Source organism: Lissotriton helveticus, chromosome 4_1 (assembly GCF_964261635.1).
Source record: "Lissotriton helveticus chromosome 4_1, aLisHel1.1, whole genome shotgun sequence".
NCBI classification, from domain to species: Eukaryota; Metazoa; Chordata; class Amphibia; order Caudata; family Salamandridae; genus Lissotriton; species Lissotriton helveticus.
The window spans coordinates 1,657,793,997-1,657,820,963 of NC_136063.1; positions in this window are offsets into that span (position 1 = coordinate 1,657,793,997).

Here is a 26,967-nt window from a genome sequence, read left to right on the forward strand (position 1 = left end):
AGAGGGCTCTGCATAATTACGAGATGACCATCTCGAAATTGGATAAAATGAATCCTCTCATGTTTGGTATCAAACATGTTGGAATCATACCCATGTGTGGTATGATTCCAAGCACTGGAAGAGCCCTCCGTTAAGCTCCCAGTGCTCCCGGTACCAGTCTTCCGGACCCGGACAGCACAACATGGCTGCTGCCGACCAGAGACATGTTTCTGCACTCCTGCTGCTGAGCCACTGAAGCTGGGGAAGGCAGAACAATAGATATCCTGTCACAGGGAGGTGTGACCACCTCACAGACAGGATTTAGTGTTTTGGGGCCGGGTGAGTGCGCTTGCCAGCACCACTCAGTCTGCATGAGGGGCACATTTGGTGCCTCCTTGCATAGTCCAGTTCAAACCAGCTCTGGGAGCCGTTGGCTCCCGCTCTGGTGCGAAACTGGACAAAGGAAAAAGGAGTAACCTCCCCCCTGTCCAAACCCTCCCATGGGAGGGTCCCCTGAATCGTCCCAATCCTTTCCTTGGGGTTCTTAAGTGCATACTTGAGGGAGAGTCCCTAGATTCATTGTCGGACATGATTAAATTCAGACACCACTTCATCTTCTACAGTCTCTGCAGCTTGGGCTTCGCTGGACTTCGTGTGGCCTTGACTTCGTCCCCCTTTCAGTCTGCTGCATCGTCTGTGCCTGTGTACCATACAGGAACCTTCCAAGGCATGTGGGCATCCATGACACCTGCAGGAATCTCCCTAGAAGTGAAGGAGTCACTTCCCTGCATCTGCAAGCACCGAAACTAGGCTGACTGGCCTGCTGATCCTGAGCTCCTACGGACTCCGAAAGGTTCAACAACACGGGTGGTGGTTCTCTACAGGTCTCAAGCCTGCCCTGCCCTCTCACCAAGTTTGAGGCCAGTATCCTGGGAGCCCCAGGAACCGAACCCCTGTGCACCGCGTTGACTTGCTGTTGCAATGGATTGTTGGCTTCCTTCCAACAAGATCTTTGGGCTCCAAGTAGCCCCGACCTCAAGCATCTCCAGTGACCAAAGACTTTGCCCACATTGCACCATTTGCACCATGGCCTGCATCTTTTGGTGAGGTGCTCGAGGTCCTCTTGTGACTCCAGTGCCTCCAGCCTGTGGGTACTGTTGAGGGTCACCTTTGTTTCTTTTGGGCTCCCCTGATTGCTCGGGGCCTGCCCGGACTCCCCTGCTTGTGGTGAGTCTCCTGGACCTTGTTGGTCCTGACTTTGCACCATCTTCAACTTCTACGTTGTTTGCAGTTGCCAAAGCTTGATGGTGCTCTTGACGGACAACGGCCCCTCTACTCTCGACATCTGATGTGGGACAGCTTGTGCACAGCTCCTGGTCTTCCTCAGCATAGCCTGGTCCTCACAGCTGCAGAGTCAAGGTCACCGTCAACTCTCCTGCAGCACCCGACATCAGTGGGCATTTGTCTACTAGATCTCCTGGTCACTCCTGAGTGACATACACTCTGACCCCTCTGCTTGCAGATACTTCTGATCCTGAATCCACCTTCGGATTCCACCGGACACTTTCCCCTTCTCCAGCAGCGGCAATTTTCTGAAGTCCTCCATTGGGTTTGACAGTGGTTTCTGACACCAATTCAAACCTATGTACCCGGCTTCCCTGGTATAGGTAACGTGAGTACTAGGGTATCCACGGTTGGGATGGTTATCCAACCTTCTGTCTTCCCCGGGGTTTCTTCAGGGTCCACTGGGAAGGGTCCTTCATTTTAAAATTGCAACCACAACTTAAACGTTGATTTGTACAGAGAACGCGGTCGTGTTCCCACACTGCACACGATCTCCGTGGGCTCCTAGTCACTCACCTTGGGTGCTTCCTTGTGTCCCTGGCACTTCTACATCCTCTCGACATTGTCTTGACCTGAGTCGTGGTTCTTGTACCACTTTCTTAGTACATGGTTTGGTCCTCCCTGGGGTCCACTGTTTATTTTGTGCTATTTACATGATTTCTATGCAAAGCATTGTGTTCATTGTGCATATCTCTGGGAAGGAGATATGTGTATGTGTTAGAGAGTATTATATAGTAAATACATATTTTTATAAATTCCTTGTGTGGTTCTTTTTCACTTAATACTATAAGATTGTATTCTGGTAAAACAAGCTGCTTTACACTCCTTCTGGACTAAGCCTGATGACTACTCTCCACAGCTACCACTTAGAGAGCTTTCTAAGGTTGTCTACGACCTCTTAAATCACTCTAAGGCTTGTCTGGGCTGGTGCAGGGTGCCCACTTACTTAAGTGGACTTCATATACCAGGCCAGCCTCTCACACTCTGCAAAAAGCCTTCTGGTGCTCAGGAACCCAAGTCGCCATATTTTTTGTAACTTTTGATTTGTTTGAGTTAGAAACAACATTTTTGGGGGTAGAAGCAGCAGATTGTGCAGCAAATGATGGATTGTGTGGCAAATGCGGCAAATTCATAACTATGCAAAAATTGCAGCGGCCGTAGAATTGCATAATTCCAGTGGCCCTGAATATAGTTACCAAGTTTCCTAGGGCTATGTGTACTTAGTGACAAAGGGCTAAACCGATACAATAGTCCTCCAAAACATACCTGTGTGAATTGGGTGTGGTGTAGTCCCTAGGCGGACTTTGGTGCTCCCTGAAAGACTTGTCTCAATTTTCGAAGTTAAAGATGGCAATTTCAAATAACAGAAATGCATAACACATTGGGTCCCACAAGAATAACAGGCAATGAATTCCCCCCTCCATGTCAGTCCCTTCAATCATCCCAAACATGTTCTCTAGAAATTTTACCAGACAGTCATCATCAGCTTCAGGCTAGCCCATCTGTTTATTCCAGATCCTTTATTTCAGTGTGCAAGTCACTTAGTCTACAGCCTCTAAAGAAAAAGAGAGCACATGCTGCTCAAATTAATATGATCAGTGTAGGAGTCAAGAATATTTTTAAGATTCCTCCACCTACGCTTCCACACCACTCACCTAACTTTAACAATCCTCTCCCAATAGAAATAAACACAAAAGATACTCCTTCCCTAATACCAGTTTCTTCAAGCTCTTATATTCACACCTTATAATAGTTATGTTCATTACAAAATTGTTACTCTGGTGAGCCTAGGAACTACAGCATTTTCTAGCCTAAATTACACTGCAAACTCCGCTTTCTTTGGCAAGAAGCTAATCTAAAGCAAGCTGAATTTGACTTGTAGCCCTCATCGCAGGAAGCTATGTGTTCATCATTGTTAGTGCGTCTGCTGTGTTAATGGCTAATCTGCCTATTAAAGTTGACAGCTTTCTAAGTTTAAGGCTACTCCTACAGACGATATTGATGCACCAAATTTATCACCAAAACATGTGCAAAGCTTTCTTTACTTTTTCTCAGATAAGGGTTATAGGATTGCATAGTCTCCCTTTCTTCGCCACGTCCAAATTTATCTTTGGATATAAATCCTTCTTTTCATCTTTCTCCTATTCTACCATTGACCCTTCCTTGATTCTCTCTCCTGCAGCTTCTTTTTCTGTTCTTATCCTTTCATTAAGTTCATCTATAAAGGTCATCTCAGCGTGTTTAATTTTGCATGAAAACGTACGGTCATCTGGTTTAGTCAAGCAAAAATGTGCTAAAGGCAAGAAAAATGTCACCTTGTTCTTTGCTTTAATCATCCAATTTCGAAAATGTTGACATGTGATTCGTCATCCGATAGTACTTATTTGCAGTATCAGTAACAGGTACATTTCTAAAGGCAACTCCCAATCTGAATAATGCAGCTTGATCAAGACCGGGTGATAAAACAGATTCAAGAACACGTTGCAAGAAAATGCATAAGACAAGTAAAGGGGAAAGTATGTGAAGCCCTCAGCTTCAGAAGTAGAAAGATAAGAGCAAATAAAGCAATTTTCAACATGCATCAATTTAACATATTCAGTCAATATTGGAAAGTAAAAATTGTGGCAAAAATACCATCAGAGCTTGAACCATGTGAAATTCTACCTACTGACTTTTCTGGTTTAATCACTGTCATTTCATTTACTCTGCTCAGATTAGGTGAGACATCTCCCAACAGGGCAGAAATCCAGCAGCAAGCCAACTTCAGGAATTACTATGACAACAGCCAAGCTTGTCTAATGGAGGCCTATGTTCTCTGCGGTCCTTTAACCATCGGCCTAAGGTAAATGTGCCTCAAAAATTTCTGCTGCAAAGTTCTACACGTTTCTCATTTCATTTGTCTCCTAAATTACCATTTCTGTCTTCATAGGTACTCGTCAACATCAGTTTGGAAAACACTTGAGTCATCATCACCCCTCAGGAAGTAAGTCCCATCAGGACCGGATAACTTTCTGTTTGGTTTCCTCAGTCTCCATGATCTCTTGGTTTCAAATTGTTCCAAGTCACTGCCAGTAAGGTAACCTTGTTCCTTGTCTTTTTCCTCTAGCTCTCTATCCTGTCTAATACTCTCTGGCCTCTTTAACTTTGTCAGCATTCTTCTTTTCTTGCTTTCGGTCACTGGTCACTTGTCTTTTCTTGTGAGGTACTGGTCACTTCCGACTCATGAGACGCAGTTTAGTTCTCTGATTCAGAGCATTTCTCTAACTGATTCTCCTTCATTGTTGTCGATCAGCTGTGCACTTGCACCTGATTGCTCGTCTCTGTTCTCCAGGTGTCACCGGAATCTCAACAGGTGTGGAGCCTCAAACTTGATCCCCTAGTTTTACTTCGAGCCAGGGACTCTGTGATTTCACTTGGGTTCTGTTTTGCTGTGGTTCAGTTAAGTGGTGCTGTGAACCCTCTGGTCAGGCCTCGTCTTCTTCACCTGATGCTTCGGAAAGTTCAAATCAACCTGGACTTGGTGAAATAGTGGATGTTAACCTAACCTCTTCCTCTGCTCATCCAACTCTTTTCCTGTGTGAAGCATGAATCCTTTGGCAAGCTTGCACACTTGACAGTGATGTTGGTCATGAGGATGAACTAGTACGACTCCCTCCAATGTTCCTCCAAAGATGACTTATATACATGCGTTTTCATGTGAACCCAGTCTCCAGAGTTCAAACTGTGGCATGGAGCAGATCTCACAGATGGTGTTGCCAAGTCGATCTGGTGATAGATAGTAGATCATTTTAATATTCAAGAACTATGTTGTGTAATATTCACACGTTCAGCTGCAGGAACAAAGGGAATTCTCACTGAACTCCCCATTAGTACTTCATGAGGGAGTTGTGTTATCTTGCATTCAGTGCTTTGATGATCATAAGCATCAGTAGAATTGCAGCTGGGCATTTTACGAAACATGGAGTTTCATACTTTTGCTAAATTTGCTTTGATCATCGCATTAACACTCTATACGACTCCTGATGATTTTGATCTGTAACTGCAGTGGAATCTCTAGTCAATACCTGAGGCTGTGGACAGTAGTTGCAGCACCTCATTCTTAAAGTGACTCAATATAGCCTTATAGCCCGCTGTAGAGGGCTATACCGGCTATTAAAGGCCCTCTCCAGCGTTAAAGGCCCCGAGCCGAAGGCGAGGGCCTTTAACAAGGGAGAGGGACTTTAATAGCGGTATAGCCCATCTACGAAGGTCTATAAGGCTATTAGAACATTCTGTCACTAGAGGACAGAATGTTCTAACAAAAAATACAAATCCTTTTGGGAGCGTGAGGGGATTGGAATCCCCTCAGGTTCCCTGAAGCCTTTGTTCACAGCCAGAGCTGTAAACAAAGAAACATTGGAATGTTGGAGCTCCAGGCTTATACCAGCCATTATAAGCCCAGAGCACTCCATTGTTTTCAATGGAGCTCCCAACATTCCAATGTTCTAATTGATCTTAGTCAAGATAAACTGGCATGCCAAACCTTGGGATCTGCTCCAGCAAAAGTGGTTTGGCCACTGTTAGACTGTCACATGTCCTAGTGGAATACACCTCGACCAATCAGGAAAAGAAACACACAACGACTAATATAAAACTCAGTTGTTTACAACAAGGCAGCTCCAAGAAATCAATGTGAAGTCAATTGAATGGACCATCTGACTTTCCAATGTGACTCATGGTCATAACAACTTTTTTCCCTGCGTTCATCGTCTGACACACAATTCCTCATTGATGCAAACTTTCAGCCATGTTTCAGAACTGAGGATTGTGCGAATAACGTTTGTAGGTCTGCACCATCCAATTGTGACCAAGATGGGTCGGTCCATGCATATGCTGGACCATAGCTAACACCATGTAATTGTGTAGAACTGGTTTTCCTTCACTTGAAACCCAAATTTCACTGGAATCTTTCACACATCCTACCTTATCCCATTTTCCTTATTCGCTTTCTGGGTTCTCATGCTACAATTCTCTTAGCTTATTAAAGGTATGTGCAGTGTTTAGCAGCATGTTTAAGACTGTCACGCTTTACTCATGGAATGGTTTGATTAAGTAAAATGTGCTGGACTCGAGAGCAACATCTGGTAATATCGTCCGCATATTGGTTACCTACTGTAACAATATCATTGCCACTCCTGTGGGCCGCACACTTCACGACCCCTATTTTCCCTAGCAACTGCAGAGCAGCTATCAAATTTCTGATAAACAGTCCGTTTCAGAACAGAACCCAAGTAGGTCAAAAACCCTCTCTTTGACTGATGGTGTAAAAGGTGCCTCTCACCCCATCAGATGTACAGTATGCACTGTCAAAGCTATCAGTTCAGCCACTTGTACAGTAGTTATATGGCACACGTAGGGTGCTTCCACAACACCATTTGTGGTACTGACAGTGTAAGGTGCTCTTAAAACATCGCATCTGTCTCTTAAGCATGAACCATTGAGAAATAATTTGTGATCAGGTTCCAAAAGGGGCACACCCATAATGTCTGGTCTCTGTGTCTTGCTCAACTCATATAACAAACAAAAAGAATTCCTCTGATTTGAATAATAAATACATTATTTTTCTTTCCCAGCTAGATGTGTGATGATGTGTTAAAATGCCCATTGGTGGCATGCTTTATCATCGAGTTCTTCCTGTTCGGCTGCGGAACGGGGCGTGCTGCGACCTACAGAGACATGGGAGCACTTTTATTTTGTACTATCTGTGGATGAAGTATGAATGTCTGAGTGAGGGAAAAAAGGTTTAAAAATACCTAGACCATTGGAAAAATAAATCTTTATTGTTACCCCTGCCTGATATAATTAAAATATGGGGAGATAGGAACTTGAAGCTAACAATGTGCAGAGGTTCCATTGGTAAAGATGTTTCTAGACCTACCCCAAGGCTATTCTTCAGGACCATAGACGAAAAATTTCCTTGGACCACTCTTATATTAGTAATCAATGTAAAAAGATTAATGAATGTATACAGCACCCATTGGTGTTGGAATCATCATGGATTGAATATAAACTGTAAAGGAAAGAACAGGCATGATTCTTTTATAAAAACGACGTAATGAGCTTATGACCCTATGATCAATTAATAAAAAAGATTGCACCAGTGTGAAGAAAACGTGATATATCATCCCATCCCCATGAATATTTGCACTTCTCTCTGTGTCGTAGGGTATTTCATCTCTAGAACTGTTGAGATACGCTCAGGTAACACTCGCCTTGCTCTTTTCTCAATTTGATGTCTTAGGACATGGGTACTCACAAACTTTCTCTCGGGGGCCAAATTTACAGTGTGGTTTGTGTCCAAGGGCCGCACCAGTGGGGGCAGTGTCAGTGGGGGCGGGGGCGGGGCTAGAGCAACAACAAAAAAAACGACCATGAGGTTGATCACTGGTCCCTGCAGCGGAAGCCTTCGTCCACTGAGCCACCAGACCCTGCATACACACATCTCACTCTGTCCCCCTCACTCTGTCCCCCTCACTCTGTCCCCCTCACTCTGTCTCCCTCACTCTGTCTCCCTCATTCTGTTTCCTTTTCCCTCCCTTTCCCTACCTCCCTCTCCCTCCCTCTGTCTCCCTCTCCCTCCCTCACTCTCCCTCCCTCACTCTCCCTCCCTCTCTCTCCCTTTCCCTCCCTCTCCCTCTCCCTCCCTCTCCCTCTCTTTCCCTCCCTCCCTCTCCCTGTCTCCCTCTCCCTCTGTCTCCCTCTCCCTCCCTCACTCTCCCTCTGTCTCCCTCTCCCTCCCTCACTCTCCCTCTGTCTCCCTTTCCCTCCCTCACTCTCCCTCTGTAACCCTCTCCCTCCCTCTGTCTCCCTCCCACTCTCCCTCTGTCGCCCTCCCTCTGTCGCCCTCCCTCTGTCGCCCTCCCTCCATCTCCCTCCCTCCATCTGCCTCCCTCCGTCTCCCTCCCTCTGTCTCCCTCCCTCTGTCTTCCTTCCCTTTTTAGCCTCCCTCTCTCTGTCTCTCTTCCTCTCCCTCCCTCTGTCACCCTCTGTCTCCCTCCCTCTGTCTCCCCCTGACTGCCTCTCTGTCTCCCTCCCTCTGTCAACCTGTCTCCCTCCCTCCCTATGTCTCCCTCTCCCTCTCTCTGTCACCCTTATATTTATTTGCAATGCATAGTTACCAAGAAAGAGTCCTGATGCCGAGACCAAGCTAGAAGGAAGCATCTTTACTAAATAGATGGGTTTTTAAAAGTTTCCTAAATTGTAACAAACAGTTTGCAGTGCAAAGTGGAAACAATTCCAGTCCTTAACTGTAGTGACAGAAAATGTATATCTACACATTTGTGAAACCCGGGTTCTGAAAGAAGATTGGCCAGGCTTGAGCAGAGAGTTTGTGTATGAGTATAGCAAATAATTTTGTACACATCTAGCTATGTACTTTGCTAAATAAGTATTTATGGCAAATACTAAGACACTTAAACACACCTCTCTTTCAAATCGGTAGCCAATGAAGATCATGAAAGTCACTGAAGATCTCGCCCTGTGTGTGTGTCAGCCCTCAGCCCCGACTGAGACAGCTTCCCCTGCGCACACACACAGCCGCACCCAAGCACTTCACAGGTCTTTAAAAGACCATTTACATGTTAATTAAGCTTTGTTATATTTCACCTCTTAGCGCCCCTGCATCTCCACTCTGACAATCACTACTCCCCCGGTCCCCACAGAGCAGAGTCTCCGAGAGTCCGGGCTGCTGCAAAAGGCAGTGTTTGCCGACACCATTTAATTTTGTTTTTTAAACACAGGTACGATGTGTCTGCACGGTCTGCGGGCCACCAAGGAAGTCTTGCCGGGCCGCTGAAGGTCCGCGGGCCGTACTTTGAGTACCCGTGTCTTAGGAGGTACCTGACTTTTCTCAGGCAATTCTGCAGTTTCTCAGAGGAAACCTTGGGTCCATTCTCAGCAAAGTGGTTGAGCAAGGCGATTGTGGCCTATCTCCATGCCTCTTTTGTCAAAGATCCCACAAGCAGATCATCCATGTACAGCACTAGTGTTAAACTGCAAGGCAACTGTAGGGACTCTAATTTCTTCTTCTTCTGTATCTGATTAAAGTATGAGGGACTTTCTGTATACCCGTGAGGAGCTTGACACCACACAAGAGTCTTTTCTTTAAATCTGAAAGCAAATGGATATTTGCTCACTACGTGGAGGCGAATGGAAAAGAACGCCTGACACAAGTCAATGACTGTAACTCATCCAGCTTCTGGGGGAATTTGAAGAGGGATTATAACAGGGTTTGGTACCAATAGATACCAGGAAATAACAATGTTGTTGATTTTCCTGAGATCTTGCACTAACCTCCCTTTTTTGTTTGATTTCTACAAAGCAAATCTCGCAGAGTTACATGTTCTCCCAATGACTTCTTCTGAATGCGTGGTTGTATATTTCGTGTGTTGTTTGGGGTTATAGCAGTGTTGCTTCTGGTGAGAATTTATATAGTGGCATGTGAGTGAGGACTGCATCTGTTCTTAAGGTAACCCTAATGGGTTTTTCATTATTGACCAAGTCAATTTCTTTCCCAGTAAATTCCCACACCTACTCTTTTACTATTTCCTTTAAATTGAGGGTCACATCTTCTCTGGTGGGAAAGGGTACAGCCTAATCGTTGATTCTTGGGAATTTAATTTGAATTCTGGTGATTGTCTCTGATTGAATATCCTTTTACGGGAACTGTGGCTGAACTTGTATTTTTGCACTGCTGATTGGTGATGCCTGCAACTTGGATTTCTCTTTCTTAGAGGAGTCGGTTTAGGACCTTAACTGTCCCACCAGTCAATCGAGTGGCTCTGGAATCGTTAAAAAATTACACAAAGTGTCTATTCACTTCAACTTCAACATATGGGCCATTCTGATTCACTTCCAGAATTGTGCCAAGCATGTAAACCTCCCCACCTCGGGCACTGTCATTGTGACTGATCGAATCCAACAGGACTGTCGAACATCATAGGGACCTTGGGCATGTAACTTGCAAACGGGTTCTGCTGGACTCTGCGACGAGGCTAAAAAGTTAGAACTTCATCTCTGCAGGCCCAGTTGGGCTTACAGTTATCACATTCATAATAGGAGGCTGTGGCATCAGAATTACTCCCACCTGTGACTTGCCATTCTTCACTGAAACATTGATCTGCACTCTATCAAGGTTGTACCTACGTTCCCTCTCCCTAAGTCTGACTTGTTACAAATATGACAAGAGGCAACTTTTTCAGTACATACCTGTAGTATCATGTAACAGTGTGGAATGAGAGTGTGTGAGTGGGAGTAATCGTGTGCGGACTGTCTGTGATTCAAGACACTGGCCGGTGGTGCCGTTTGATACATTCATTTCATACCAAAAGTACAATAGATTTGACATTGGGTTTACCCGCATGGATTTTGGCCCGAGGTGCTGCTAGAAAGTGTGCTGTTTTCGTGTACTTACATATTTGTTATATTGTGCACTCCATAAGCGTGCTCTGTCTCAATTAGAGGGGATTAGACTATGAATTGTCCACAGTGTGCATAATATTGATATCATAACAATACAAGTGGGCCTAGTACTGCTAGTAATAGTTCCAAATGTATTTTATGCCCAAAAGTATATGATGTTCATGTTATAATGATTGAATATGTGTATGAATATAAACTTTATTTACACCTACCCTGTTTGAAGTCTCTTTTGTGCAGCTCAGTGTATTTATCGCAAGTGATTGATGTGACTTTGCTTTACACATTGCCTCTGATATAAGCCTGACTGCTCAGGGTCAAGCTACCCAAGGGAGAGCATGAGTTGTAGAGTGAATGTAATCACCTGCCCTTTATGGGAGCTATAGGTTCTACCTAGCTGGGGGCATTGCTTCAGACAACCAGACACTGCTAGTTCCTACAGGAGCACACTGCCTCACATCCCAGCACAGTTCACCACTTTGCATTATTGGATATGCAGTATACAATTAGTGCTTACTTTAATCTTAACTGCAGTTTTTCACCAAAGTTGCTGCAGATAGTGATGTACATCTCAAGATACTTGTTTCTGGATTTCTTTCTTCATCAGTAGAGAAGGAAAAACGATTTCATCTTGGGTTGCTGGAAATGCTGCCAAGTCTTCCGAGGTCTCAGTACCACTCACAGGCACACAGGTGTGTCTCCAAAGCTCGTCAGCTTGCTGCCTCAAAGAAAGGGGGTCGGGTGCACACTGCCTCACATCCCAGCACAGTTCGCCCCTTTACATCATGATAAATGCAGTATACAATTAGTGTTTACTACAATCTTAACACTTTACTTCTTCTGCTCTCTACTGATGAAGGAGGGCTAAACCCAGAAACTTCAATTCAAATTCAAAAGAGACTTTATTTCGGTTTGATTCAACCATAAAAGTACACATTTCATACTGTACATACATAAGACATTCATAAAAATATATTTACAAAGATAACTTTTCATGTCAGCATTGGTTCCACTGAACTGTAAGTCATTAATATATCAACATTCATAGATCCAGACAAGTTCTCAGTCTGAGAGACAGTTTTAAAAATTCAATGATTTGAAGGACACTATCACTGTGCAACAATTGCAAATATAAAAAGGCTGGACGAATCTGATTAAAATTAAGTTTTTTTAAAAGAACAAGCAGATAACGTTTACGTGGATATTCATAAAATCTACATAAAAACATAAAATGCATCATATCCTGTGGAGACTTTCCGTCGCAGCCACAAGATGCAGGAAGTTAGTTAAAAGCATAATTTTTAGGTCTTATAAGCAGATGATGAAACAAATTCAATCTGAATCTTGTTAGAAGGAACTTTTCATGGGTGCTAAATGTGCCGAGTAGGTAAGGCTCCATTGTCAAACAGGTTTTAACCACAATATATTTCCTTACATTTGTTTTCTGAAACTCCGCACCCTCCCTCAAGGCCTTCCGACGCAGAAGGAAAGACTGCTTAATTGCTTCAACATCCCCCTTTACAATTTCAGTCGGGTGATAAAATAATTATGGGCGACCCAGCTCACAAAAGCTGGTTTTTAAGTACTTCAGCCATGGAGTGCCTAATGCCTTATCATGCAAAATAAAGTCATTTACAATCAGGTGTGTTAATGGGATATCTCGGCTCAGCCATAGTTTCAACCAGCATGTCAATGGTCGTAAGGAGAGAATATCGCTCAAATATTCTACTCCTAACTCCTCATGTACCGCAAAATTGGAAGTGGCGGCCGGAAGACACAAAAGGCGTTTGAGAAATGCATTTTCTGCAATCTGTAATTGTTCACAGGCCAGATAACCCCAAAGTTCACTACCATAGACTGCAGTTGCTACTGATTTAGCATCATATAATTTCGTCATTGCAAGCGTTGGCTTTTTTCCTAATTTTGAAGCAAAGTTAAAAATAGAAGCATTAACCCTAACCACATCACATCTTTTCTTTGCAAGTTGAGGGCCCCATGTCAGTTTAGAGTCAAAAAGAACTCCTAGATAAGAAAATGTATTAGAGAATGGAATTACTACATTATCTAGTTTGAATGTATAGTGTCTTTTTGGACGCTTACCAACTTGCATAATGAAAGATTTGGAGTTATTAACCAGCAGATCTCTTTCTTCCATAAACTGTTTAAAAGCATTAAGTAACAATTGAAGGCCTTTCTCAGTTCTAGATATTAAAACCGCATCATCTGCGTATAAAAGGACTGGGATACTTCTTCTCCCCACCCTTGGACAATCAGCTTTCACCTCCTGCAAAACGCTATCAAGCTTGTTTATATAAAAATTAAAAAGGAAGGGGGCTAATCTACAGCCCTGACGCACTCCCTTCCCAGTTCTAAAATTCTTTCCGTTACGCACAGTTCTTGAGAGTACCTAACATTCGCACTTGTGTTGCTGTGTAGATCAACAAGAAAATTAACAATCCCACTGTCTACACCCTTCTCCCTCATGGTCTCCCAGAGCCTTCCCCTGTTCACACAGTCGAAGGCTGAGGATAGATCTATGAAGGCTAGGTGGACTGTACCTTTTTGGGCAGTGCAATATTTACTGAGTATGGAGTAGAGGTTTATACATTGTGTTATGGTTGATCGACCACTGCAGAAGCCATACTGTGAGATAGACATGATGTTGTTGTCCGTCACCCAATACGAAAGTCTCTGCAGTACAATTCTATCCACTATTTTTGCCATAGAATTTATTAGGGAGATCGGCCTATGACAGAGTGGGCTGTCCCTGTCCCCCTTTTTAAAAATCGGGACAATGGTGGAAAGCCCCCAAGAGAATGGGCACCCGATTCTAGCGGCTGCATTAATAACAGCCTCAACAATCGGTGCCCAAAAAGTGGGATCAGATTTAAAAAGGTCAGGGGGTAACCCGTCTGGGCCTGGCGCTTTACCAGCTGTCAGCCCCTCTATCCCTACCATTACCTCTTCTCTACTTACTCTGAATGAGGCTACCCCATTATCGGGGACTGTATTCGCGATATTGTCTACCGTGCCTCCGTATAGTTGCTTAAAATGTACTACCCACTCCTCCTTAGTTATAACGCTTTCAAGTCCCTCTCCTGGATCTTGCACCAGAAAAGGTTTCTTGATTACAGCCCAAAACCTAGCACTATTTTTCAGTGTTTGTGGGTCCAAGATCTCATTCCACGCCTCGTTCCTCAGAGATTCTTTACGAGTGGCAGTGGCTAATTTAAATTGTTTGCGGCACCCTTTGACCATTTCCTTATTACGGGGGTTTGTTGCCAGGGCAGATCTCAGGTTACGCGCAGCTTTATAGCATTCTTGATTAAACCAACGCGGACCATTATTCACAGACTTCTTTACTCGGTCTGTCATTAAGGTAGAAACTTTATCTGTTAGATTTTGAAAGGCAGACAGGATTTGCATTGGATCTGAGTCATCCTGTGTGCAACTATTAATTTCTTCACTACAGGTGTCTTTAATGTTTTTATAAATCAGATCCGGAGTACACATCGCCCATTTTAGGCGGCGTCTTCCGTCCGTTGCCCTTACGCTGCCCATGGACTGGCTGCAACTTGTATTAACCACCCAAGGCCCCCTAAGATGGATAGTCAAAGGGTTGTGATCGTTAAATTCGTTATTTTCAATAACGAAGGAGTCAGCAAAAACCTGCATAGGCAGAGATAATAACATGTAATCAATAAATGTCCCTTTCCCATGCCCTTTGAAAGTTGGAGTATCAAAGCGTTGCCCAGGATCACACAGTGCCATTGTTAAGTGATATCATGGTCATTTAGTAAATCATTAAAAAGATCCCCCTCCAATATATGTTCCAAGTGCAGGCCCTCATGTCTAGCACAATGGATTTCCTGAAGGTTTTTCATTAGAGGGTCCCCGCAGGGGTGAACATTAAAATCACCCATGATCATTAGGTTATGTGAGCAGTCCTTCATTGCTGAACTAACATAATCATTTAAGATTTTTAGGTTATTCAGTGCTGTGCATGTATTAGTAGAATTATAAAAATTGATCAGACCAGCCATACAATTATCTCTGGCTAAAACTAAGCCTAGAATACCATGATTACTTGATGCCCTTCTTTGTATAGTGCATGTCATAGCTACAGAAATAAACGTGACCAACCCCCTTTTGGTCTACCCCTGCCTGCTGCTGTAGCGGGTACAAAGAAAGCCTTGTATCCTTCAATAAAAAGGTCACACTCTACTGACCAAGTCTCTTGTAGGCATATAATCTGAAAACATTTAATATATTTAATCCAGTTGTCATCTTGCAATTTAGTGGCCAACCCAGCAACATTCCAACTAATAACATTATTTTTATGTGTTGTAAACTGACTTGCCTCTATAGGCTGATCTACTGAAACACGTGCAGTGCTTTGACCCTCCTGCTCCACTAGTCAATCACAAGCATCCAGGCCTGAAAATACTTCAAATCTGTTCTGTGTGGCCACATTACTCCCTCTCCATCCATAATTAACACCATTATTATTCTGTACAGGCATCTGCCAACCATTCACCCCATGGCTAGCAGTATTACACATGTATGGTCCTGCCGATGTGGGAGAACGAGTTTGGGTCATTAGCCTGAAACTTCGAGAATCTTTGAGTGTGATTGGCCCAGGCGCATAGAAATACCCTAATGGACGCACACAGACACTGTTTGGGCTATACATTAGTGCGGATGCACGCAATAACACTGTGGCAACATGTTGTGGATATTTAAAATTAATAACCACACAGTCCCCCGATATTGATTTGGAAGAGGGGCCAACCCAATTGACCCTTTTTGTTGAGATAATTTGGTCATAGTAATGGGTTGGAAAACCACAATTTTTGTTTAACCAAGCTACTGTTCTGTTTTTCAGTGATTCTTGAGACTCCCCATGTGGCAGAGCAGGGTGTTCTTCAAAACATGGAACATTTGTTAATACCACCACATAGGGTACACAGTCAGGCGGAAGATTGACATTCCTAAGTTTTTTCCTCTGGATTGGCGCTGGTCTGCTAATCAGAGGTGCTGGCGCTTGATTTTTTGGCTGGGTTGCTGGTGGCGGGTTATTAACAGCCCTAGATTATATCAGGCCTGGGGCACAACGCTTCTGTGTACTCTCTGCCCTGTCAACGTTTCCCTTCACAGCTTTGTTAGAGGTAGTGCTAGGATTCGTTTTTGGGACAGTCGCTTTTGTGGCAGTGGCAGGAGCCAGATGTGCCTCCAGCAATCCTCCCAGTCTTTCTACCTCTGAGGCTACTGCATCCAGTCTAGTTAATAGTGGGTTCATTAGCTCTGTGATTTTCTCCTCCACCTTACTTAATAGTGTGCTGATTAAATTCTCATAGTGGTTAGAGGTTAAACTTAACCCTCCCTCACTAATACCATCCACATCACTAACACTTATAACTGGATTACCAGCATTTGTAGCGTTAGGACGTGAAGTATCAGCTCTTTTTTTTGTATTTTTTCCCCCTCGTTTCGCCTGATTCTTCCTACACTTCCTTATCGGTCTTAGTGTGCGGCGAGCCGAGTCTGAGTCTTCACTGGAGGAGTTTTGCAGATCTGAATGCACCTCTGCATGTACCTGTACTTGAACCACAGACCTATGTGCCCCTTCAGTGCCAGAGTTTGGGTTCCCTTCTGTAATTCCCTCTGTCCCTTCTATCACCTGAGTGGGCATATTTTCAGGTGATACAGGAAGATTGCTACTACGTCCCAAAGAGGCCCTACGCTCATTATTAATTTGGTTAACTTTTTTTACCAGAAAGTTATCCATAGTAGTCAGACCAGCGACTGGCATATCTTTGGTAAGTCTGGGCATTATGCTATGAACTATAATCTTACGTTAATGTCAATCAATCCAGCAATAATAGCAATGAAACAAATACAATTAAAACGATTATTAAACTTGATTAAAATTAAAGTCTCATATGAATGAGGTAGTTCTCTCAACCTTAAAAAATAATCCAGGGTCTATGGCCCGTCCCGTCCTCCTCTGGCCTCTGAGGGCCACAGAGGGCCCGCCCTTTGCCCGGGCTTAGCCCGGCGCGTGCCCGCGCGCGTCCCGCGGGACGAGGGACTGGCGTGGCCTTTATGCGCCTCCTGGCGCTGGTGAGGGCGTCACTGGTGGTGGGAGGGGCCCCGGCGGAGCCAAGCCCGGCCGGGAAACAGGCGGAGCAAGGCCCAGCCCTTTGCTGGTGGTGCTGCGGCGGAGCTGAGCCCGGCCGTGAAAGTACAGGTACCGTTTGTGTCCCCCAACGAGTCTTGGCCCTGGCGCTGCCTTTATGCGCCTCCTGGCGCTGGTGCGGGCGTCACTGGTGGTGGGAGGGGCCCCGGCGGAGCCAAGCCCGGCCGGGAAACAGGCGGAGCAAGGCCCGGCCCTTTGCTGGTGGTGCTGCGGCGCTGCGGCGGAGCTGAGCCCGGCCGTGAAAGTACAGGTACCGTTTGTTTCCCCCAACGAGTCTTGGCCCTGGCGCTGCCTTTATGCGCCTCCTGGCGCTGGTGAGGGCGTCACTGGTGGTGGGAGGGGCCCCGGCGGAGCCAAGCCCGGCCGGGAAACAGGCGGAGCAAGGCCCGGCCCCTTGCTGGTGGTGCTGCGGTGCTGCGGCGGAGCTGAGCCCGGCCGTGAAAGTACAGGTACCGTTTGTGTCCCCCCCAGAAACATGTCTAGAGATAACAGCACTAACTTCACCAACTTTGGGGAAAAACTATAGCAACTTTGAAGTAAGCGTCCTGCATTTACCAGAATGCATTGGGGAAGAGTGTGGGCTGTTGACCTTTGAAAGTGGTGAGGCGTAAAAGTTTGGGATGTGTGCCTTGTGGCGAGTGAGGGTAGCGACCGAACCCGAGTGTTATAAGAGAGATTCGGAGTGGATTCTCCCCGGGAAATTTTTAAAAAACGAGTGGGCAAATGGTGCATTTTCAAGCATATTTGAGAAAGCAAGAAGGTTAATAAAGCAATTGTGACTATTTTTCTTTGTGCACTACACCCTTCTTCCTAAAATACCCATACCTGATATTACATCAATGCAAAATTTCAAGGTAGAATCTGGAGCCACTAGCTGATAAAGTGCTGGCATGTACTAGTGGGATAGCTCTAGCACTTTATCATCCAGTTCCTAACATATGCATGGGAATGACTTATTTAAGGTCAAACAATGCTCAGTTTTAATGTTGCTGTTTCAGTTCTTATGATTCAAACTCTTGGTAAAATCTCAACTCCCTCCTCTCAATTGGTTGTATCCAATATGTGGGTGCCCGAGCGAGATCACACAGCGCTAAGAGATGGCTCATGGTGTTAGAGTTGCTGTCTCTTTTCTTAGGGTGCAAATTATTAGTGATGCTCAGACTACTTACCATAATCTTCAGTAACTAGTCTCTAATTTGCAGTCTTTCTCATCATAATCATTCCTGATGAGGCTTTTGCCTCAAGCTTAGACCACCTATGCTAAAACCCAAAACAGTACACTACGGAACATATGATACCCCAGAATCACACCTAGAGTATAGTGTGGCCTCCTCCTTGTATTTATTTCCATGCACCACATGGATAAATGTTATTTAGACATTTTGTGCATATTTGGCATTCCGCTAACTGTCCGGGCAAATCTAACTGAAGATCGTTGAGCTTGTCACAGATTTACAGAGTTTGCCCGCAAAGTTAACTGATAAATTGGAAAATCTGTTTTGACACTGTTGTGGCTGTGAACTGTCAGTACCCAAGGCCCTATTAGGGGCTAAGACCTCCATTTGGCAAAACCCAGTTAATATATTCAAGAGCGGGTAATGTGCAAACTATTGTCATAAGGAAACCTTTATTGCTTTTCCTTTCCATTATTAGCCAATCCCCATGCTCTTGAATTCCAGCCTATAGGAAGGTAGGATCCTTCTGCATGGTTACACCCACTTTTTGCCTGGTGCTAAGCTGTTTTTGACTAGTCTGACTGGTATCCTGCTAATCAGGACCCCAGTCTATCTGCTTTCTCCCTTAAATTGTCATGTTCAGTACTTAGGTACATCCCAGATTGGATATTGGGGTACCCTTATTAGTCCCTAGTATAGAGTACTAAGGTACCCAGGGCATAGGTATCCCAGAGGTCCCCCATGGGCTGAAGCATGTATTATGCCACCCATGGGAGACCATTTAGACTGTGACTAAAGGCCTGCCTTTACAGTCTGTATAAGCTGGTGCTAGCACTACCTGCGAAAGATATAGTTTTCCTATATCTAGGGTCACTGCACTTAAAACCTATAACTCACCCCTATAGCAAGCCTTTACAATCCTGAAGATAGAGTGCTTGGTTCTAAGTGTGAGGGTGGCCCTGCATGAGCAGGACACCCCTACAACCCACGGTGTCTATTCTTCGGGGTAGTAAGTGTAGCAACCATATACCATATACAAGAGCACCGCGTAATTATGCAATGACCATCTCGAAACTGGCTGCAACAAATCCTATCATGTTTGGAATCAAGCATGTTGGAATCACAGCGCCACACCGTAAACGTTGTGGGAGGTATGATTCCAAGTACTGGAAGAACCCACCTTTAGGCTCTCCATGTTCCCGGTACCAGTCTTCTAGACCCAGACAGCACAAAATAGTTGCTGCTGAGCAGAGACATGATTCTGCCCTCTTGCTGCTGAGCCAAGGTCAAGCAGGGGGAGGCAGAACAATAGGTATCCTGTCACAGGGAGGTGTGACCACCTCCCAGACAGGATTTAGTGTATTGGGGCAGGGTGGGAATGCTTGCCAGCAACACTCAGTCTGCATGAGGGGCACATTTGATATCCCCATGCATAGTCCAGTTCAAACGAGCTCTGGGAGCCGGTGGCTCCCGCTCGGGTGTGAAACTGGACAAAGGACATGAGAGTAACCTCCCCCCTGTCTAGACCCTCCCCTGGGAGGGTCCCCTGAATTGTTCCAACCCTTTCCTTAGGGTACTTAAGGGCTTAAGTGTGGGTGGGTCCCTAGGTTCGTAGTGGGACAAGATTCAGATCAGACACCACTTCTACTTCTACCATCTGGACACTCTGGACTTTGCTGGACTTCGTTTGGGCTCGACTTCGTCCCCCTTTCAGTCTGCTACATCGTCTGTCCCTGTGCACCATACAGGAACCTTCCAATTTTTGTGGGCATCCAAGACACTTGAAGGAATCTCCCTTGAAGTGAAGGAGTCACGTCCCTGCATCCTCAGGCACCACAACATAACTGACCGGTCTCCTGATGCCGAGCTCCTACAGACTCCGAAAGGTTCAGCAACACAGGTTTTGGTTTTTCACAGCTCTTGAGGACGGCCCGGCCCTCTCACCAAGTTTGAGGCCACAATCTCTCGTGGGATCCGCAGGAACCAAACCTAGTGCACCTCGTCAACTTGCTATTGCCAAGGCTTGTTGGCTTCCTTCCATCAAAATCTTCAGGCTCCAAGTAGCCCCAGCCTTGAGCATCCCAGTGACCAGAATCTTTATTCACACCGCATTGATTGCATCGTGGCCTGCATCTTTTGGTGAGCTGCTCAAGGTTCTTTTGTGACTCCAGTACCTCCGGCCTGTGGGTCCTGTTGAAGGTCATCTTTGTTTCTGTTGGACTCCCCTGATTGCTCGGGCCTGCCCTGACTCCCCTACTTGCGGTAAGTCCCCTGGATCTTGCTGGTCCCGACAGTGCACCTTCTTCGACATCCACGTTGTTTGCGTTTGCCAAGGCTTGTTGGTGCTTCCGACGGACACCGACCCCTCCGTTCTCGACATCGGACATGGTACAGCTTGTGCATGGCTCCTGGTACTCCTCAGCATCACCTGGTCCTCACAGCTGCAGAGTCAAGGTCACGGTCACCTCTCCTACAACACCTGACATCGGTGGGCATTTGTCTTCCAGGTCTCCGGGTCACCCCTGAGTGACATAGACTCTGACCCCTCTGCTTGCAGGTACCTCTGAACCAGAATCCACCTTCGGATTTCACCGGACACTTTCTCCTTCTCCAGCAGTGGCACTTTCCTGAAGTCCTACATTGGAAACGATGGAGGTTTCCTACACCACTTCGCACCTATGCACCCGGCTTTCTGGGTGAAGGGTGTCCACGGGTAAGGGATCTTTTTCTTTAAAATTGCAACCGCTACTTACACCTTGGGTGGTTCCTTGGGGGCCCGGCACTTCTATGTCCTCTAGACATTGTTTTGACACTAGTCGTGGTTCTTATACCACTTTCCTAATATATGGTTTGGTCCCCCCTGGGGTCACTATGTAGTCTGTGCTATTTACGTGATTTCTATGCAAAGTATTGTGTGCATTGTGCATATCTCCGGGTAGGAGATATCTAAATGTGTTAGAGAGTATACCTTGTGTGGTCCTTTTTCAATTAACTATACCTATAAGATTGCATTTTGGTAAAACAAGCTGCTTTGCACTCCTTCTGCACTAAGCCTGAAGGCTGCTCTCCATAACTACCACTCAGGGAGCTTTCTCTAGTTGTCTAAGACCCACTAAATCACCAAAAGGGTTGTCTGGACTGGTGCAGGGTGTCCACTTACATACGTGTACATCATAAACGAGGCCAGCCCCTCACATAGCCACTCAGGCAAGCGCAGCCATTGGTGGGAAGAGTTTGCTATTTATGTACCTCAGATGTTTACCTTCAGTAAAAGACACTTCAAAGAGCGATTGTGAGGCTATCCCCTTCCCCTCGCAGACATTTAACCCCTGTTGTTGTTTTGATGTATCCTTCCAGGGGATTTAATAAATATTATAACCAGATCCGTCTTTTAGGCCAACTATCTGAATAATGGGCTAGTGACTCGTGGGTGGGCAGAGTGGTGATACAAGGGTGATACAAGCGTCTTCTAAAAATACCGAAACAAGCAATGCCCTGCCCTAGTTTTTTCGTTTCATTATTTAAGATAATCTTCTTTTTAATTAGGATCTCTACAACTTTATTTCCAAAAGGACCCTTTAGTGTCCTTAATACCGCTCTGGTTCAAATGCCGCACTTTCAAAGAGTTAAACATGAATGATGTCGATGTTTTCTATATATTATTACAAAGAGGTTAGAATTTTGAGAAGATTATAAAAATAAACTGGCAAGCCGCCATATTATACTGTGTAACTGTATGTTACTGACACTGGCAAGCCGCCATATTATACTGTGTAACTGTATGTTACTGACAGTAGCGACCATACGTAAGATGGAGCTAATTGACATAAATAGGTGACTATCACTATCGCCTCTAGTCCTCACTCGTGTCCCCAATAAAAGGTACCCGAGGTCCCACAGGGGTGGGTTGCTGAAGATCACCCAGCTCTCAAAGATGGATCCTGATTTTAAAGTTGCTGCCTGTGTTCCAGTGGTGCACACCTTGTGATGCCTCCCTCCCCACACTTTTCCTCCCCTTTGAAAGGCCTGAACAGGGTAGCACACCAGGAAAATGTTCACGGGAATAAATGGCTGTGTAAGTACTGCTGCCTGAATAAAAACCTGCCATTAAAAGCCATATATCCATCAGTAACCATGGGTCAGACGAATCAATTGAACATTGAATTTGCCAGACAATACACGAATACCCATGTTTGCATGGCGTGGGCATTAAAAATGCAGGCCACCTGAAGCTCTGCCAATGCCTGCTACCAAACAAAGAAATGCTTGATAATTGTATGTAGTAACTTCGGGTCAACTGTTTTCCAAAATAATTGTAACTCGAACTGAAAACAACACTGAACTGGCAAACCAAGCTTCATTTTATTTTCAATTTATTTCACCTTTAATTTTCACAGAGCTTCAGTATGAGTGTCTCTGAGTCCGACTCAAAGTGCTGTTTTGTGGAGTTGTGGTGAGAGGCCGCTTGTGCGGAAATTATTATAAAATAAAAAAGAACAGACATATTAGGATCACGTAATGTGCTCGCACTTACACAGTACCTGATGTCCTGTACAGTTTACAGTCAGTCATAAGCTTTTATTCGATATGCAAGATATCTTATAAGCACATTTACAGTATAATCATTACAGTGTACAAAAAAAACATTGCTTTAAGAAGTCAGTATAAAATACATTTAAAAGGGATAAAAGGACATGAAGTGCCCATTAATAAATTAGCTAAAAAGAGAATTAAACCGCTACTGACAGTCTCTTGCTGCGAATAAGCCAAAACTGTTTTAAAAATTTTGCTGTTCCACACACAATAGGGGGGGAAGTGTCCGTAATTAGGATGCGCAGGGCTACTAGGTGGCTACGTATACCCATATTTCGGAAGAGAGGTTTCAACCAGAAGCTCCTGGGCCTTGCATAGTCCGGGCATTCAAATAGGACGTGAGCAATGGATTCAACCTTGTGCGGACAACAAGCACAGTTAGGGGAAGATCGGGCCGCTGATGTCCACTTCGAAACCACAGCACCTAGCGGGAGAGATCCAACTCTAAATTTAAAATAAAGAGCTCGGTCAAGGGGGAGGGTGATCAGGTCCAGGTAGGGTTCAAAGGCCACAAAGTCTTTAATTTGTAGGAAGGAGACAGTGGACTTACAGTGGTTCGAGTTTGTAATTAGGCGCTCCGCCGTCCATTTCCAGTAAAGCGTCTTGACCACTTCTTTTGGTGGGGCTGAACGCGATGACCAACAGTCCCCTAGACCAATCTTCTCCAAGAGCTTTTTAGTTTCCCTTAACCATCTGATCTTAGCCCAACCCCCCAGACTCATTATTTCCCCCAGACCCTCAGCGTAGGATTTTAATTCTTCGCCCCTCCAGATTCGTGTCCATAGCAGGAGCGGGCGAAGCTGAGCCTGATCTTTAATGTTTTTACAGCCCGTATCCAACAACACTGGTACAGTTGGTGTGCTCAATGGGATAGAGATAATGGACTTTAGAAGTTTGCTCTCCGCTATCGCTAGGGCATCCAAACGGCAGTGGCCCCACAGCTCTGCCCCATACAAGGCTGATGTCACTACTTTGGCCTTGTAGATGTTGATTACTGGGGTAAGCGATCTCCTAGGTGAGGCCCGGAACTCCCTTATGAGGGCTCCTCCAACTCTCCTATGGTTTAGGACCATTTTGTTAATGTGATTTGCCCAAGACAACTTATCCGTAATCCGAATACCGAGGTAATCGAATTCGGATACTTTCTCTAATGCAACCGAGTTAAGTGTAGGTGGGCGGCCCAGTTTCCTAGGTGGATTTAAAACTAGATATTTTGTTTTGTCCACATTTATTATTAAATCTTTTGCAGCACAAAACTCCTGAAAACGTGTTAGCAATTTCTGCAGGCCTTGAGGGGTCTTCGAGATCAGAAGCGTGTCGTCCGCAAAAAGCAAGGTGGGGATACGGACTCCACCGAGACAGGGGGCGTCGGCTGGTTCTTGTTGAAGGTGTTTTACCACCCCATTCACATATAGTGAAAATAGGGTGGGCGCCAAGACGCAGCCCTGTCTTACGCCCCTGGACACTGGTATCTTCTCAGTGAGCTCTCCGTTTTTACCCCAACGGACCTGTGCAAAGGTATGGGCATGGAGACTAATGAGGAGGGACAAGATGTAAGAAGGTAATCCCAACTCATTAAGCACCCTCCAAAGCTCTTCCCGGGGGACTAGGTCAAAGGCAGTCTTCAGGTCTATAAAGGCCAAATAAAGACTACCCTTGCCCAGTTCCACCACCTTCCACCCCAGTAGTGCCAACCTAAACACCTGCTCTAATGTCCCCATACCAGCCCGAAAACCTGCCTGAAAATCTGATAGGATTTTATTCTCCTCCACCCAATGTAGGATCCTTCCAAGAATAGCTTTACCAGCTATCTTTTGGGTGGAGTACAGTTTAGTCCCTTGTGTACAGGTCCCCCGGGACTGTTTGTTTTCTAGGGCCTCTCTCTCCTGGCCCTGCGGGGCAGGCAGGAACGATGTAGCTGAATTCGGCTTTGGGGCCGCACTTATTACTTGCTCAGCAGCAGCGACGCCACCAGCTGCTGCATAGGGAAGACTCTGGGAGCATCAGCGTGACGTCAGGAAGGAAGTGCTTGTCTTCTTGCATGTGAATCCAACATATCCTGATTAGTTGGAGCAGGTTACCCCCGCACTCATTTTGGGAGCCTGTGCATGCAATACTCCAGCTGCTTTACAGCCCTGGGATTGTAGTGTCTAAATTGCGCATGTCGGGTAGACCTGTAGAAAGCTGGCCAATCTGACATGTGCAGTGTTGCCCTGCCCACAACCTCACAATGGTGTCTGAGAAGTGCGGGCCAGCAGCACACAAAATAATATAATTGCAATGATCATCTTATTATTCTGTGTGTCCTGCTCGCTCGCAGCAGGCAGGACGATGCTCCTCTACCCATGAATAGGAACCACCCCTGGAATTATACTGGGATGAGAGACACTATGCTCCCTCCCCACCCCTTCTTCTGTTTAAAAGGCTCTCTTGAGCCAAGGAGCTGAAAAGCTCACCTGGGATGCCCCTGCATGCCTGTGGAGTGGTACTGTGACTGTCATATGGGGTTGCATTTCAGCAACCCCAGATGACTCTTCTCTGCTCTCTACTACTTCTGCTCTCTACTGATGAAGGGCTAACCCCAGAAACACGTGTCTAGAGATAACAGCACTACCTGCAGCAACTTTGGTGACACACTATATCAACTTTGAAGTAAGTGTACTGCATTTCTCATAATGCAATGGGGTGAACTGTGCTAGGATGAGAGGCATTGTGCTCGCTCCCCCGTTGTGTTTAAAAGGCTCCCTTGAGCCAATCTGCTGATGTGCTCACCTGAGAAGCAGCTTCGTGCCTGTGGAGTGATACTGTGACCTGTGAAGACTTGGGTAGCATTTCAGGAACCCCAGATGACATTTCTCTACTCACTACTGTAGGAAGCTGGATATCCAGAGACTTTACAGAGGCTCAAGTAGATAATACTAATGCTCTCTTTTGTGGTAGTGCGGGCAAGCATTTAGGCTTATTAGAGGGTAGTGATAAGCATTTGTTATACAGGCACTGGCACAAAATGAATACACACACCCAATGACCAAATCCGAAACTAATGGTTTGTAAAAATATTACTTTTAGTATATTTGTTTTATAAAAACAAAGATACTTTGTTGTAAGTAAATACTTTTTGCAATATCAATGCTTTTCATTGTATAGTAGTCAGTGTATTTTTCACCAATACAATGTTATCCTATGGGAGGAAACACAACCTGCAATATGCAGGTAAGTAAAGAATTTATGATATTGAGTTTCTGGATAAAGAATCCGTACCAGGTAAGTGACCCCACCAACGGCACTGAGGCGGCCGGGTGCAGAGGTCAAACTTGGTATCTGGTGCTGATGTTATCTAAAGGAGAAAGGGGGCAATCGAAGTGGTAGTACTTACAGGAAAGCAGCCAAGGTTTGGTAACCCACCCTCCGTGGGTTAAGGTAAGCACAGAGGGGGCCCAATGGGCAGCACCAAACTTACACCTCCAGCAGCACATGGGAGGTTGGGTGCAGAGTGCCAACACAGTGTGGGGCACCCAATAAAAATCAATGGGGAATCTCAAAGTCGGAAAAAGGCTCAGGACAAGTGGCCGATCAAAAGAGACCTAAAGCTGCAAAGGTAAGTTGGAATGTGCTGGACCATCGGCACACTGTCGGTTGATCTCCCCAAAGCCCAGGGGCTGTGGGTGCTGGGGTGTCTTTTGGCATCGGAAAACAGCTGACCGCTGCAGGTCACGGTTGGGAAGTGGTCGTCATGCAGGTGTCGATATGGAGTCCGACCCATGTTGGACTTTTGGTCAGAAGTGTTGGGGAACCTTCACAGTACCCGTGGGCCACTGGAACTCGGACCGTGGGTGTCTGGTACTGATCGATTTTGCAGTTCCGAATGCAGAGCACTTTGTCTTTAAAATTGGTTCTCTTCTGGACAGATCTGCTATCCACGTGAGATTAGAAGTTTTTTTCGAAGGCAGGCAGTCCTCCAAGGGTATCTGAAGGTCACTGAACTGCGGGACAAGTTGATCTTCTTTAGCGGGGTCTTTTAGAGCCACAGACAGTCCTGTAGGGTTGGGGCCAAGCCAGTTGTGTCTTCTGTCTTTACTGCTGCATGGCTCTTTTTGTCCTTTTCTTCGTAGGTCATCAATAATCTGAAGATAAAGGTTCAGGGGTACCCCAAAATACTAGTTGTAGGGGCGTTACAGTGGTCAGAAGGTAGTAGCCGATGGGCAACTTACCTTTAGGGTG